This window comes from Penaeus chinensis, chromosome 2 (genome assembly GCF_019202785.1).
Source record: "Penaeus chinensis breed Huanghai No. 1 chromosome 2, ASM1920278v2, whole genome shotgun sequence".
NCBI lineage: Eukaryota > Metazoa > Arthropoda > Malacostraca > Decapoda > Penaeidae > Penaeus > Penaeus chinensis.
Window position 1 is genome coordinate 40,568,225 of NC_061820.1, and position 12,500 is coordinate 40,580,724.

The 12,500-nt window shown below is 46.8% G+C and overlaps 1 protein-coding gene and 1 long non-coding RNA gene across 2 annotated transcripts in view; both read left to right on the plus strand.

The window, feature by feature from the left end:
* The first annotated feature begins 1,432 nt into the window (after window positions 1-1,432).
* Window positions 1,433-2,716, plus strand: LOC125035694. The gene is made up of 2 exons (XR_007115834.1): window positions 1,433-1,572; window positions 1,691-2,716. It is a non-coding gene; the product is annotated as an uncharacterized LOC125035694 (long non-coding RNA).
* Window positions 2,717-10,030: 7,314 nt separating this feature from the next.
* The window catches only part of LOC125031580, an 18,568-nt gene continuing 16,098 nt past the window's right edge, over window positions 10,031-12,500 (plus strand). Inside the window, exon 1 of the mRNA XM_047622477.1 lies at window positions 10,031-12,500. This exon is cut by the window's right edge and continues 275 nt beyond it. The gene's annotated coding sequence lies outside the window, so the exon portion shown is untranslated.

Below are 12,500 nucleotides of genomic sequence, written 5' to 3' on the forward strand. Positions count from 1 at the left end.
TTTCTCTCTCTTCCCCCTCTCTCTCCCCTCTCAAATTTTCTTTTCTCCCTCTCTCTCTTTTCCTCTCTCTCTCTCCCCCCTTCTCTCTCTCCTCTCTCCCCTCTCCTCTCCCTCCTCTCTTCCCCCTCTCTCACTCTCCTCTTTTCTCTCCCCCCCAACTCCTTCTTTTCCCCCCCCCCCTTCCTCTCCTCTCTCTCTCCTCCCCCCCCTTCTCTCTCTCTCTTTCTCCCCTCTCATCCTCCCCTCTCCTCTACTCTTTTCCTCCTCTCTCCCCCCATCTCTCCTCTCTCTCTCTCTTCCTCCTCTCTTTCCCCCCATTCCTCTCACTTTTCTCCTCCTCTCCCCCCTTCTCTCTCTCTCCTCTCTCTCTCTCCCCCCCCTCTCTCTCTTTCTCTTCTTCCCCCCCCCCTTCCTTCTCTCTCCCCTCTCTCTCTTTCTCTCTCTCTCTCTCTCCCTCTCCCCTCTCTCCCCTCTCCCTCCCCTCCCCTCTCCTTCTCTCTTCTCCCTTTTCCTCCCTTTTTCCCCTCTCCTCTCTCTCTTTCTCTCCTCTTTTCTCTTCTCCTCTCTCTCTTCTTCTCTCTCACCATCTCTCTCTTCCCTTTCTTTTTCCCTCTCTCTCCCCCCTCCTCTCTTTTCTTCCTCCTCCGTTTTCCATTTTCTTTTTTCTTTTTTTTTCTCTCTTTTTCTGCCTTTTTCCCCTTTCTCTCTCCTTTTTTCCTTCTTTTTTCCTCCTTTTTTCCCTTTTCATTCTTCTTTTTCCCTTTTTCTTTCTCTCTCTTTTTTTCCTTCTTCACCTCTTTTTCTCTTTTCCCTCTTTTCTCTTTCTTTCCTCTCATTTTTTCCTTCGTTTTTTCCCTTTTTTCCTTTTTTCTCTCTCTTTTTTCCTTCTTCTTTTCCCCCTCCTTCTCTCCCTTCCTCTCCTCTCACCCCTCTTTTTATCCTCTCTCTTTCACTCCTTCTCTCTCACCCTCCTCCTCTCCTCTTCCCCCTCCTTCTCTCTCCCCCTTCTCTTTTCCTCACTCCCCTTTCTCCCTTCTCTCTCCCCTTCTCACTCTTCCTCTCTCTCTCCCCCCCCCTCTCTCTCTCCCCCCCCCTTCCTCTCCTCCTTCTCTCTCTCCCCCTCTTCTCCCTCGTCTCCTCTCTCCCCTTCTCTCCTCTTCAAACTCTCTCTCTCTCTCTCTCTCTCTCTCTCTCTCTCTCTCTCTCTCTCCTCTCTCTCCTCTCTCTCTCTCTCTCTCTCTCGCTCCCTCTCACCTTTAGCCTCTCCTCCCTATTTCTCTTCCTCTTTCTCTCCCTCTTCCTGTTCCTGTTCCTGTTCCTCTCCATTTTTCGCTTCCTCTCCCTCCTGTATTTTTTTTTTCTTCCCCTTCCCTTTCACATTCTTTCTCTCTTCCAAACCATCTCTTTAGATATAGCTTTAATTATAAATGAATATTAAATATTGATGGTCAGAGCTTGAAAGACAAAAGACATTAGTTTGAAGACCTCACAATTCTTTTTTTCAGGTTCAGCTGACGCTGATGGTCCATCAAGATTATGAACTGTGGGAAAATGAAGTATAACAACATAAAAGTAGGGAAATACATTTTAACCTTTTATGAAATATTGTTGGCTGAATATCATTTGTTGTAGGTGCAGTATAGGGAAGAAACAACTTAGCAAAACCCATTTACCAAGTGGTATCTTGCAGGAAACAGTCAAGTAGTGTGGGCTGGAGACAAAAACTCAGGATAATGGATGCTGAAGAGGATTATAGTCTTCTGGAGATGAATTTAAAGGCTAGTACTTCACACTCCCACATCTAAGAGATAAAATTCCTTTGCCAGAGAAAAAGGATCATCACATGTATATATGACATTTGTTCCAGGGAACCCCAAATAGTAATCCATTCATCCTTACACCATTTGTGGTATTGCAAAGTAACAAGATGTATTAGAAGGCACCACAAAATAATATCAAAACCAAAGAAAAGATAAGCAAGAGCATGTTGGATAAGGTGAAAGCCATTTATTGTACTTAGAAAAAAAGAGGTCAGTCACAAGAAAAAATGTACAGTACATTAGAAACCTTGAGGGACAGAAAAACACAAACAAACAACACTGAAATAATACAGTAATTGATATTTAAGTATGGGTAACAATTTTGATAAGAGCACACTATAAAATGAGAGAATTGTAAATTTTGACATGTGCATGAAGTAATATCCTGCCATTGACCAACAGGGGAATGATCAAAACTGTGCCTTATATGAAATACATTTATTGCAACATGTAGAATAGGTATGAATGAGAATGAATATTTTCACATTGTAAGTGATTTATTTGACCAATTTAGATGATATCTTTGTCAGAAGTACATTTATCTTTGACTACTAAAAGGGTCTGTCAAATGGAGCCAACTATACTATTCTCCTACTGAAATGTTGGTGTCCATTGATTTTGCTTGTGCAGTGCGAGCCTCTTCTCAAACGCTTGTAAACTTAAGTTCTTGGACACACTGTACCTAGTTGCATGGGCCCGGAGCTAATCTTCAACTTAGCACTGGCTTGGTCACAAGTAACACTTATTGTAAGATGATGAAAACTCATTTGTGCTGTATTAAAAATTCCCAGCAGGAATGATTAGATACATCTTACAATTAACTTAATTTTTTCATTGAAAAATTGTCATGCTTTTTGTATGTAAGTAATTTTAGAATAAAATAAATGTGAATTGAATTCTATATGCTGCTGATCCCCCTACTCAACAAATAGCTACTGTTTCTAATGTTACTTGAGCTTTCCAGGAATCAAGGGCCTCTCATTTTGCTTTGCATTGTGCTCTATACCACTAAATAAAGTCAAGTGGTAAAGGGCTATTATTTGTATTTCCCACAATTTATTATACTTTTTATTGCTTTGTCTACCCTCTATGCTTCGGTTTTGTGGTAAAATAGGCACCAGTAATCATACTCAACTCCCCACTCTTCTACCTCAGTTGTGGCCTTTGAGATAGGAAAGCCAAGTAGCCTGGGTCATTCCTCAGCCACACTCCTGATTCATTTTCTTTTTACTGGAAAAGAGGTGTCTTACACTGAAGTTGATCTGCATTTGATATTAGAGGCTACACCTCCCCAAGGAGGAGACAACCCAGGGCCACTAAGACTAACATGACTCCGAACACGAACTCCATCATCGTAAAGAAGGACTTTGATGGTCAAATGAAAAACGATTTTGTTTTGTATGAAAATTGTGAGATGGTAGTTCCTTTGCAAAAGTGCAATTCAGTTCCCTTCCAGATTAAGGATTAAAGTAAGCTAAGGCAGATTCATTACCTCATTAGGGAAAGTAGCTATCTTTGAGCAGCCTTCTTAGCCTCATCCTATGCTTCTGATATAATATCCCTCTTAGGAAGTTGTTTTCCCAAAGGAACAATCATTTGTTGGAAGAACCAAGTGGGGAGAGGTGGAAGTAGCATTGCCATTTATGCCTACCAAAGCCTCCTTTTCAGCGATGGGACATTAATTCTACCAGTTGCTTATAGGTACCAGTTGCCTAGCTTAATTGCTTACACAAGGACACGGAACAAGTTGTTGTACATAATGCTTGTTTGCATGTATTGTGGAGCTAGATTCTACTCATATCAAGCATCTTGAGATGATGTTTTGAGTAGTTCTCCTCCAACACATATCTTATAAGGAGGAGAGAATGGGTTTACTGTGCTTCATCATTACCACTGGAGGACTAGGCATTTATGCCTCGTCCAAGATTGAACAGTGCCTGTTGGAATGTGTTGTCATATACACAGAGGGTGCAGGTATCTGGCAGGCTTGTCTACCCATAACTGGTAGTAGTTAGTAAAAGCAGTGCTTAATTGTGTGGACAGGGGCTTTATGCTTCTGGCAAAAAGGAGCAGAGTCACACTGACAGGCATGTTTTAGTTCCGGTATAGATTTCTCAATCATGTACCTTTTGGTCCTGTGGGAGATCTCAAATCTCTTCAACTATACAGTTGCTAAAGTGTGAGAGTACTGTTGAAAGAATGAAAGGCTGACTTTGTGCCAGTCAGGAACGGCATGGGGGAGCCATGGGCACGGTATTCCCGTTTTTTGTTTAGCCCTTACTCCCTCAAAGGGACCCTGAGGGGTGGACATTTCTCTCCCCAACATATCATAGTCTTACCATGGCCAGTAATGAAGACTTTGTACCATTAATAGGGGCATTAAGGTTTAGCCCTTTATCAAATTGTACCACTGATTTCAGTTCGGGTTCCCCGATCTCTGGCTCTCCTTTAACCATGACACTGAACACTGCTAATACTTCCCCCACCTCAATACTTACTATCACATCTGTCCTGTCCAAATCATCCATACAGGTCAATACTCAACCTCCAGGAGACATTCCACCTCTCCCAACATCCACTACTTCATCCTTTCCACCCCCACAACTTTCTTCATTAACTAGCCTACCCCTTTTTACCACACTGCAAATGTATTGTCCACCACTTCGCAGTACTACCTCTCACAACACTAATCCATCTTCAACACGTTTCCGTCCTACTATCCCCTCCTGTACAAATATCTGGAATACTCTTTAGCCCAGCCAAATGCCTCCAAAACAAGTAGGCAAACTTTCCTTCCGCAGCCGCCCCGATCATTCCTGGTTTGCCACAGTTACATGCGAATCCCAAGCTATAGCATTATCAACCCTGACTTCACTGGCGAACCCATACCTGCCCAACCTCATCCCACCCTCAATATTTGTACCGGAACTGTCTCCATCTCCCCAACAAACTGCCCTGTCTACGACAAGGATTGGTCAGACTGTGTAGAAGACTTACTCGCCTACCTCATGGACTATGATGCAATATCAATACAGTGCTACACTGCACACCTTAAGGGCCATCATAGTTCTCCATCAATATTGTCAAAATTATTTTCCATAGACATGACCTCCCCTTTAATGTTTACACTGACATAGAGTCCCTTCCTATCTGACCATGTCACCCCCCCCCCCCCCCTGTCAATGTCAGAATTGTTTGGGTCTAGTCCGTCCTGCCAAACACTCTCTGTGCCCAACCTGGACACAATTGATCAAACTGCTCTGAACAGTCACGCACGTGTGCCAACTGTGACGACTCCCATGATGTATTTTACAGGGGCTGCCCTACATACAAGTTTGAACCTTAAATAACAAGTCTCAGATTCAAACTTGGACTCACTTTCCGCGAAAGAAAGAGGAAAAGAGGGACACAACAGCCAAATGTCCCAACTGTGCCAAGAAGCATCATGCCTGGAGCCTGACTTGCTATTTCAGGAATGTCGAAGGGGAAGACCCCAACCAGGCAAGTCCTGGTGACCATGAAAAGTGCCCCAACCACTACCCTTGATCTGGGTAACTGGGGCACCTACAACCTTCGAACGTATATGCCAGAACCACTTCGGTGTTTCAAGTGCCAGAAATACGGTCACCACCAGGCTAACTGTACAGCCAAGCCTAAATGTGGTGTCTGTAGCAAGGCACACAACACAGAGGTATGCCTCAAGGCATACAAAGAGGAAAAGGGGGACACAACAGCCAAATGTCCCAACTGTGCCAAGAAGCATCATGCCTGGAGCCTGACTTGCTCTGTCAGGAAAAAGGCGGCCCTCAGGCGACAAGAGGTTGCTCAAAACCGACCAGACTTTGTTCCTGCCCCACCGGGCACCCATGTCTGGGGAAGGAACAAAAGCGAAAAGGCCTCCCGACCTCCTAAGAGGAAGGAAGCCGCCCCCAGCCGACACCGGATGTCTCCAACAAAAAGGAGTTTCCGACAATGCCAACGGTGCAGAAAAAGAAACTACAGAAAAAAGTTTCTAAGAGCACCACAAAAACCTCCCCAACAGATGATCATCTCCTCTTTGACGAGGACGATATGACTCTCCTGTTAACTGCTGTTGTCACAGCAGTAGCAACAGCCCTGGGGAGGTCGAGTGAGGAGGCCGAGAAGGCAGTTTTGGTCGCCATGACGGCAATGACCGAGACTGTCGCAGCCCTGAAGGGAAGAAAGCTGGCTAGAGCAAAACCAGCCTCACCCTCACCCCAGGACGAGACTCCCCTCCCCACTCCAAACCAGGCCATGCCTTCACAGGCAGAGCCAAAACAGGCTGAATCTGTGCAGCCAGAGCCAGATCACGCTGACCTTGCCCAGGCAAGGCCAGCAAGGCCAGCCAAGAAAAAGCCTGAGAGAAAAGCCGAACCAACCAAAGTCAGAGCTACCAAAGGCTCTCCACCTCCCAGTGGACCTAAGGTCCTGACAACAGACGAGGACCCCTCAACCAGCGAGGACCTCGCAATGGAGTTGTCAGACTCCGACAATGTCTCTGATGTAACTATCACTGAGTAACATCATGACACACCATCTAAGCATCCTACAGTGGAACATCAATAGCTTCTCTGCAAAGAACGCTTTTCTCCAAGCAGTAGTGCGATCAAGGAACATTGTCATGCTCCAGGAGACATTAACAGTGGACACTGTTCGCTTCTCAGGGTACCGTGCCTTCACACTGCCACGAACACCTGACAAGAGAGGCTTGATCACCCTTGTGAGAGCAACAATCCCCTGCTCCGCAATAGCCGATGCATCGCACTGTGGAGACGATGTTGAATCCCTTGCTGTCGAGGTTCACCTGGCCGGGGGGCCCCTCAAACTGTACAATGTGTACAGCCGGCCACGCTGTAGAAGCTTAGACATCAGCCAGGTCTGTGCTTCTGCTGCACACGACCGAGTGATCATAGGGGGAGACTTCAATGCACACCACCCCATCCTGGCTCCCTGCCGGGCACCGGATGCGGCCGGCTATCACAGAGCCGACGTGCTAGAGACATTCCCTGAGATCGCTCTCCTCAACAACCAAGAGCCAACGCACGTCAGAAGAGGGGCCCTAGACCTCACCCTGGCCACTGCGACTCTGGTGGGGAGGATTGGCTGGTGTGTCGACGAGACCGTCACAAGTGACCATTACGGAACTATAACTACCCTCATGGATGCTGGCCCAGCCGAAATCCTAAGACCGAATCCAAGATGGAAAACAGACAAGGCCAACTGGCAGGCGTTTCAAAACGCCTTGGCCCTCTGTCTGAGATGCAACGATCCCCCACAAAGCGAAAATGTGGAAGTGCTCGAAGCTAGCCTGCTAAACGCCATTAATGAAGCAGCCTCACAGACCATACCCAAAACTCGGCCTGGGTCCAGAAGTCACAAAGACGCCTGGTACTTCAATGACGAGATCAGGGAGGTCAACCACAGGGTGAACATGTGCCGAAAACTATTCCGAAGGCAAAGAACCCCTGACAACTTATCCCTCCTAAGGGAAGCTGTCACGGATGCCAAGGAAACTGCCAACAGAGTCAGGCAGGAAAAGTGGCTGGAATGGTGTGAGTCCTTCGACCACCAAACCACCCTTTCAGAGCTGTGGCAACGGGTCAAGCGAGCTACCAGCCGCTCAGCCCCGAGGTGCACCCATCACGACCCCCAAGCAGAGGCTAACAGACTGGCGCACGAGTTCTCTGCGAGAACGAGCAGCGACAGTCTGCCAGCCGAGCTGAGGGCAAGACAAGAGCATCTACAGCCAGACAGACACGCTCAGATCAGAGAAAGGGCAGCCGAACCCGATAACTCAGACGTTATCTTTTCTCTGAGGGAACTAAGGAAAGCCTATAAAACCAGTTCCAACACAGCCCCGGGCTCTGATGGGATCTCGTACCCCATTATCTCCCACCTAGGACTAGCAGGTGAGCGTGCACTCTTGCAACTCATCAACAAGTCCTGGGAAACTTCCACTCTACCCCAGAGTTGGAAGAGGGCTACCATAGTTCCCGTCCCAAAACCAAAGGAGCCGGGGAAGTACCGCCCCATCTCTCTGCTCAGCTGCCTGGCCAAGACGGCTGAGAGGATGGTACTAAACCGGCTTCAATGGAAAACGGGACCCCCGCACGAACACCTTCACGGGTTCACAAGGGGCATGGGCACAGCACACAGCATAGCCACGCTCTTAAGCACAATCAGCAAGGGCCCAGCTGTGGTGGTATTCCTTGACCTGGAGAAGGCTTTTGAACTGGCAAGTCCGCTTGCCATTCAGGAAAGCCTGATCCAGAAGGGAATCAGAGGAAAGCTCTTGGCTTGGATAGGTGACTACTTCAGGAACAGGACTGCCAATGTCAAATTCCAGGGTCACCTATCGCAGCACATGCCGCTCGAAAATGGAACGCCACAGGGTGGGGTTCTCAGTCCAGCCCTATTCAACACTTTAATGACTTGCATCCTCAACATAAACCTCCCAGTGAGGTGCCAGATCATCTCGTATGCAGACGATCTCGCTATCACCTCCACTGGACCACGCAGCCAGAATAAAGCCCAGCGTTGTCTGGACCTCGTGTCAGAGGAGTGTTGTAGGACAGGACTAAAGATCTCTGCAGCCAAATCCAAAGCCATGGCTCTGAGACAGAGAGTTCGAGGCACAAGACTGAAAATCCAGGGAGTGGAATTAGAATGGGTCAAGGACTACCTATACCTTGGGGTAAGGATAGACCGGACCCTCTCCTTCCATAAGGAGGTCCAGTACCTGGTTGACCGAACCAAAGCAAGGCTGTCCGTCATGAGAGCAATGACTGGGAGACGCATAGGAGCCAGACACAAAGTACTAAGATCATTCTATGTACATGCTGTCCGGCCCATTGTGGACTATGCCTCAGTCGCTCTAATTGCTGCAAAGAAAAAGCACACAGACAAATTAGAAACAGTCCAAAATGAAGCTGCCAGGATCATTCTGGGTGCCCCGAGGTGGACGAAGGTCCTCAACCTCCTGATGGAGGCAAACCTTCTCCCCCTGGACTCACGAATCGATCTAACGGCAACACAATTCCTGTCAAAGGTCATCCAGGCTCCCAGGAACACAAGCCTAAGACAAAAATTAGTCAGATGCCTCGAACAAGACAACGAGCTCGTTGCAAACAACTCCTGGCTGTCTCATACAGCCAGGGTGTTGATACGCCATCAGCTCAAAGAACAGCTTCTTGCTAAGGGCATGGACTCCCCCCACCCCGACTTTGCCGAAGCCCCGCCGTGAGCACTGAGCCTGATAGAGTTCAACATAATGAGCCTGTCAATGAAAAAGAGCCTATACCCCATGCCTAGCCTAAAGGCAGAAGCCCACAGGGTCATTGCAGCCATCACTCCTCCGGGTAGTAAAACATACTACACGGATGGATCGGTCGATCCCTTGAGCCACACTGCAGGCGCCGGCTTTGCAGCTAGGGATACCACGCGATCCATGAGGGTAACAGACAACGCCTCCTCGCTACAGGCAGAGGCAGTTGCAATCATGGGAGCCCTAGGCCACGCGTCCCTAAGGGAAGGACACGTGGTCATACACACAGACTCCAGGGCAGCCATTGACTGTCTTCAGCACAGCTCACCCACAGACAACATCTACCTACTGACCACGATTCTCACAATGGCACAGAGAATTCTTGCTCAGGGTAGAAGAATTATCATCAACTGGGTCCCAAGCCACATCGGCATCAGAGGGAACGAGCTTGCTGACAGACTAGCCGTCGCTGGCAAGGGTATGCCCCCAAATCCCATGACGATAAAACCGAGCCGAAAATTACTTATGGAGAAGTGTGCCTTGGTCGGTCGTACCTTCCTACGACAGCTCCACAGAGAGGAAACGAGAACCTCCCCCTCGGCCAGCTGGTACTCAGACGCCACAGGCTATGAACCACTGGCACTCTCTGAAGTAAGCAACAGAGGTACCGAAGTCATTCTTCACAGAATGCGCCTAGGTTACCACTGTGCATGGCAGATTATCCCAACAATCGAACGCGATGAATGGTGCTGCAAGCACTGCGGCGAGCCGAACGCCACACTAGTCCACTACCTAGAAAATTGTGACCATACACAATTCCTGAAACATGGACCGCCCACAACAGCCGCCGTGCTGGTAAAGAGGCTATGCGAAATGCTTACACCATGGCGGCAGGAGCGCTTGCTGGCAATCTCGCCGCCACGGTAAGCACCGAGTGTCAGAAACTTAATGAGACAGCCGTAAAAAGCTGACACAGGCCGGGCCATATCTAGAAGGCCCGGGCGAAGCTAGAAATTCGCAAACCAAACCACCACCACACTGATAGACACCTTGCTGCCTGGGCACATGTGGAGTCATCTGTATGTAACAAAAATCACAAAAAAACTACAGGGACAATAATTGATTGGGTTAACAAAGCTTTTCGATTTAGCACTATCGACGATTCATATATCATTCGTAAGCTACATAGTGCCAGCAAATCAGTAGCAAAAATGGGTACCTGGACTAGCACCTATGGCGATGAGCAAGCTGACTAATTAGGCGGGTCAGTTTTTGGACTGGACTTTAGCTGAGTGCGTATAGATCTCATGTGCTTTGTTTCCCTCATGAAAAGAAATGAAAAATCCAGCTCGTGACTAAGTGAATGTCACAACAAACAAATCAACGAAAGATGGAACATACTCCACAGGAAGTTGAAAAGGGAGTCAAACCACAGATCTCATTCACCTCAATCCTTATGTGGACGAAAAATATTCCCTCTGCTATGCTTCTCTTGCACAAACTACCATACAGGAGCCTTTATTTTAATGACACCGTCAGTTCACAGGGGCATATAACAAAGCCTAGATTATTTCGTATTGGAAAAAAACATTGATATCACTCTTTCAAATCTAGTTCCAGATAATGGAAGAATAATCAACGGAGCAATCACTTTTGTAAAGGAGACTTAACTTCTTTTTTTTTTTTTTAGAATAAAAGAGGATACATTGAGTTGATGATGTTACCTGGTTGTGTTAATAATGACCATAGAGCGCATATCAAACATGCAGAAGAAAGTCCTAGACAATGATCTTATGGCCACTCACCCAAGCCCCCTCTTTAGCTTTGGGTAGATAAGTGAAGCCGTCATATGCTGATGTGGGGTTTATCCCCGGAAAGTAAAGGGGATGAACTTGTATAATGTAAAAAGGAAGTGTTTTTTTTTTTCACAATCGGGAGGATCATTATTCTTTGTTTAAGGAAAGGGGGGGGGGGGGTGATAGAAAGTATTCATTACAAATAAGTCTGATCAACTTATATTTTATTATGAACCAAAGACTCATGCTCTTCCTCTCTATTTTGGCTCAGTCTAGAAGTTATTTAAAATATTTAGTTCCTTCACTTTGAACTAGAAGTCTCGAAACAGTCTGCTCTCTGTCCTTTATGTTATTCTTTAATTTCATACTAACACTCGCTCATACATTCATATACTAACAAAATACATTTTAAATTCATATTTCCCTTTTTTTTTTCCTCTTTCTTCTAAGGTGCCGATAACTACCCTGTTCCTGAGTGCTGCACCAGATAGTATCGAGGTGCTGTCATCTCTATAATAGTGCCCAAATGATCCCAAAAGCCACTGCTGGGGTTCTGGGTACGGTCGTGCTTGTCGGGTTTGATGAGGTCGAGGCCGTAGGGTGACACTTTATGCCTGAATGGTGCAAGGCCTGTTCACGATTCCTCAGCGGGGGGTGTATGTCTCACATACTTGGCACAAGCGCCGCTTTTGTTCCACTTCTGTATCGATGCCGGATCAGTAGACTGACGTGCCCAGCAGAGCATAATTTTTGCTTTGATGGCCTACAAGGAGGTTGGTATGAAGAGCGCCTGAGGACTGTGGGGATGACCAATGGGAGGTGCCTAGTGTACAAGACAAGATCTCCCTGGCATGGCAGATGGTGCCGCATCCTGAAATATGGCCATGAGCGAGCAGCTCCATATCTCGTTCCAGCTATCATTGGATACACACTCGTTTCGTAACAATTACTCATCCTTGGCTGCTTCCTCTTCAACCTGTAGGAGGTCCATTACGTGACCTTCTTCATCTTCAACGGCTTTTGCTGCAGCTGCAATCATGGTTGCGCAACAGGTCATTGTTGGCCTCATTCGATTCCTCTGGGTGGCCTGATAGAGCTGGGTACGGTGACAATGCATCCGCTTGCCCTTTAGGTACTTGATATGGAAGGAGTGCATTAGTGCCCTCTCTTTAAGGTTCAGAATAAGGGGTTTGTTGATATCCTTGAGTTTCTTGTCACTGGAGATTTTGGTGTGCGCTTTGTGGTTGGCGACGATTGTGAGATTCCTGCAACCCAGCAAGAAGAGGTGTGCCTGAAATATATGCAGATTTAAAAAGAGGGCGAAACAGCTTTTCTCATCTTTAGCTATTGTATACTAAATTTAAGAGGTAAACCGTTATTTTTTAGATATAGTACCTACACTAGGGTTGATAATAACTTAGATGAGACAGACATATATATATATATATATATATATATATATATATATATATATATACATAAATACTTGACCCTCCTCTCCCAAATGTCTAGGGTGTAGGTGAAGGTAGCAAACGTACGTACTCAAAACACTGCCGGTTACCGGTTAATTGTTTCAGGTATGACTTGGCGTCGCCACTG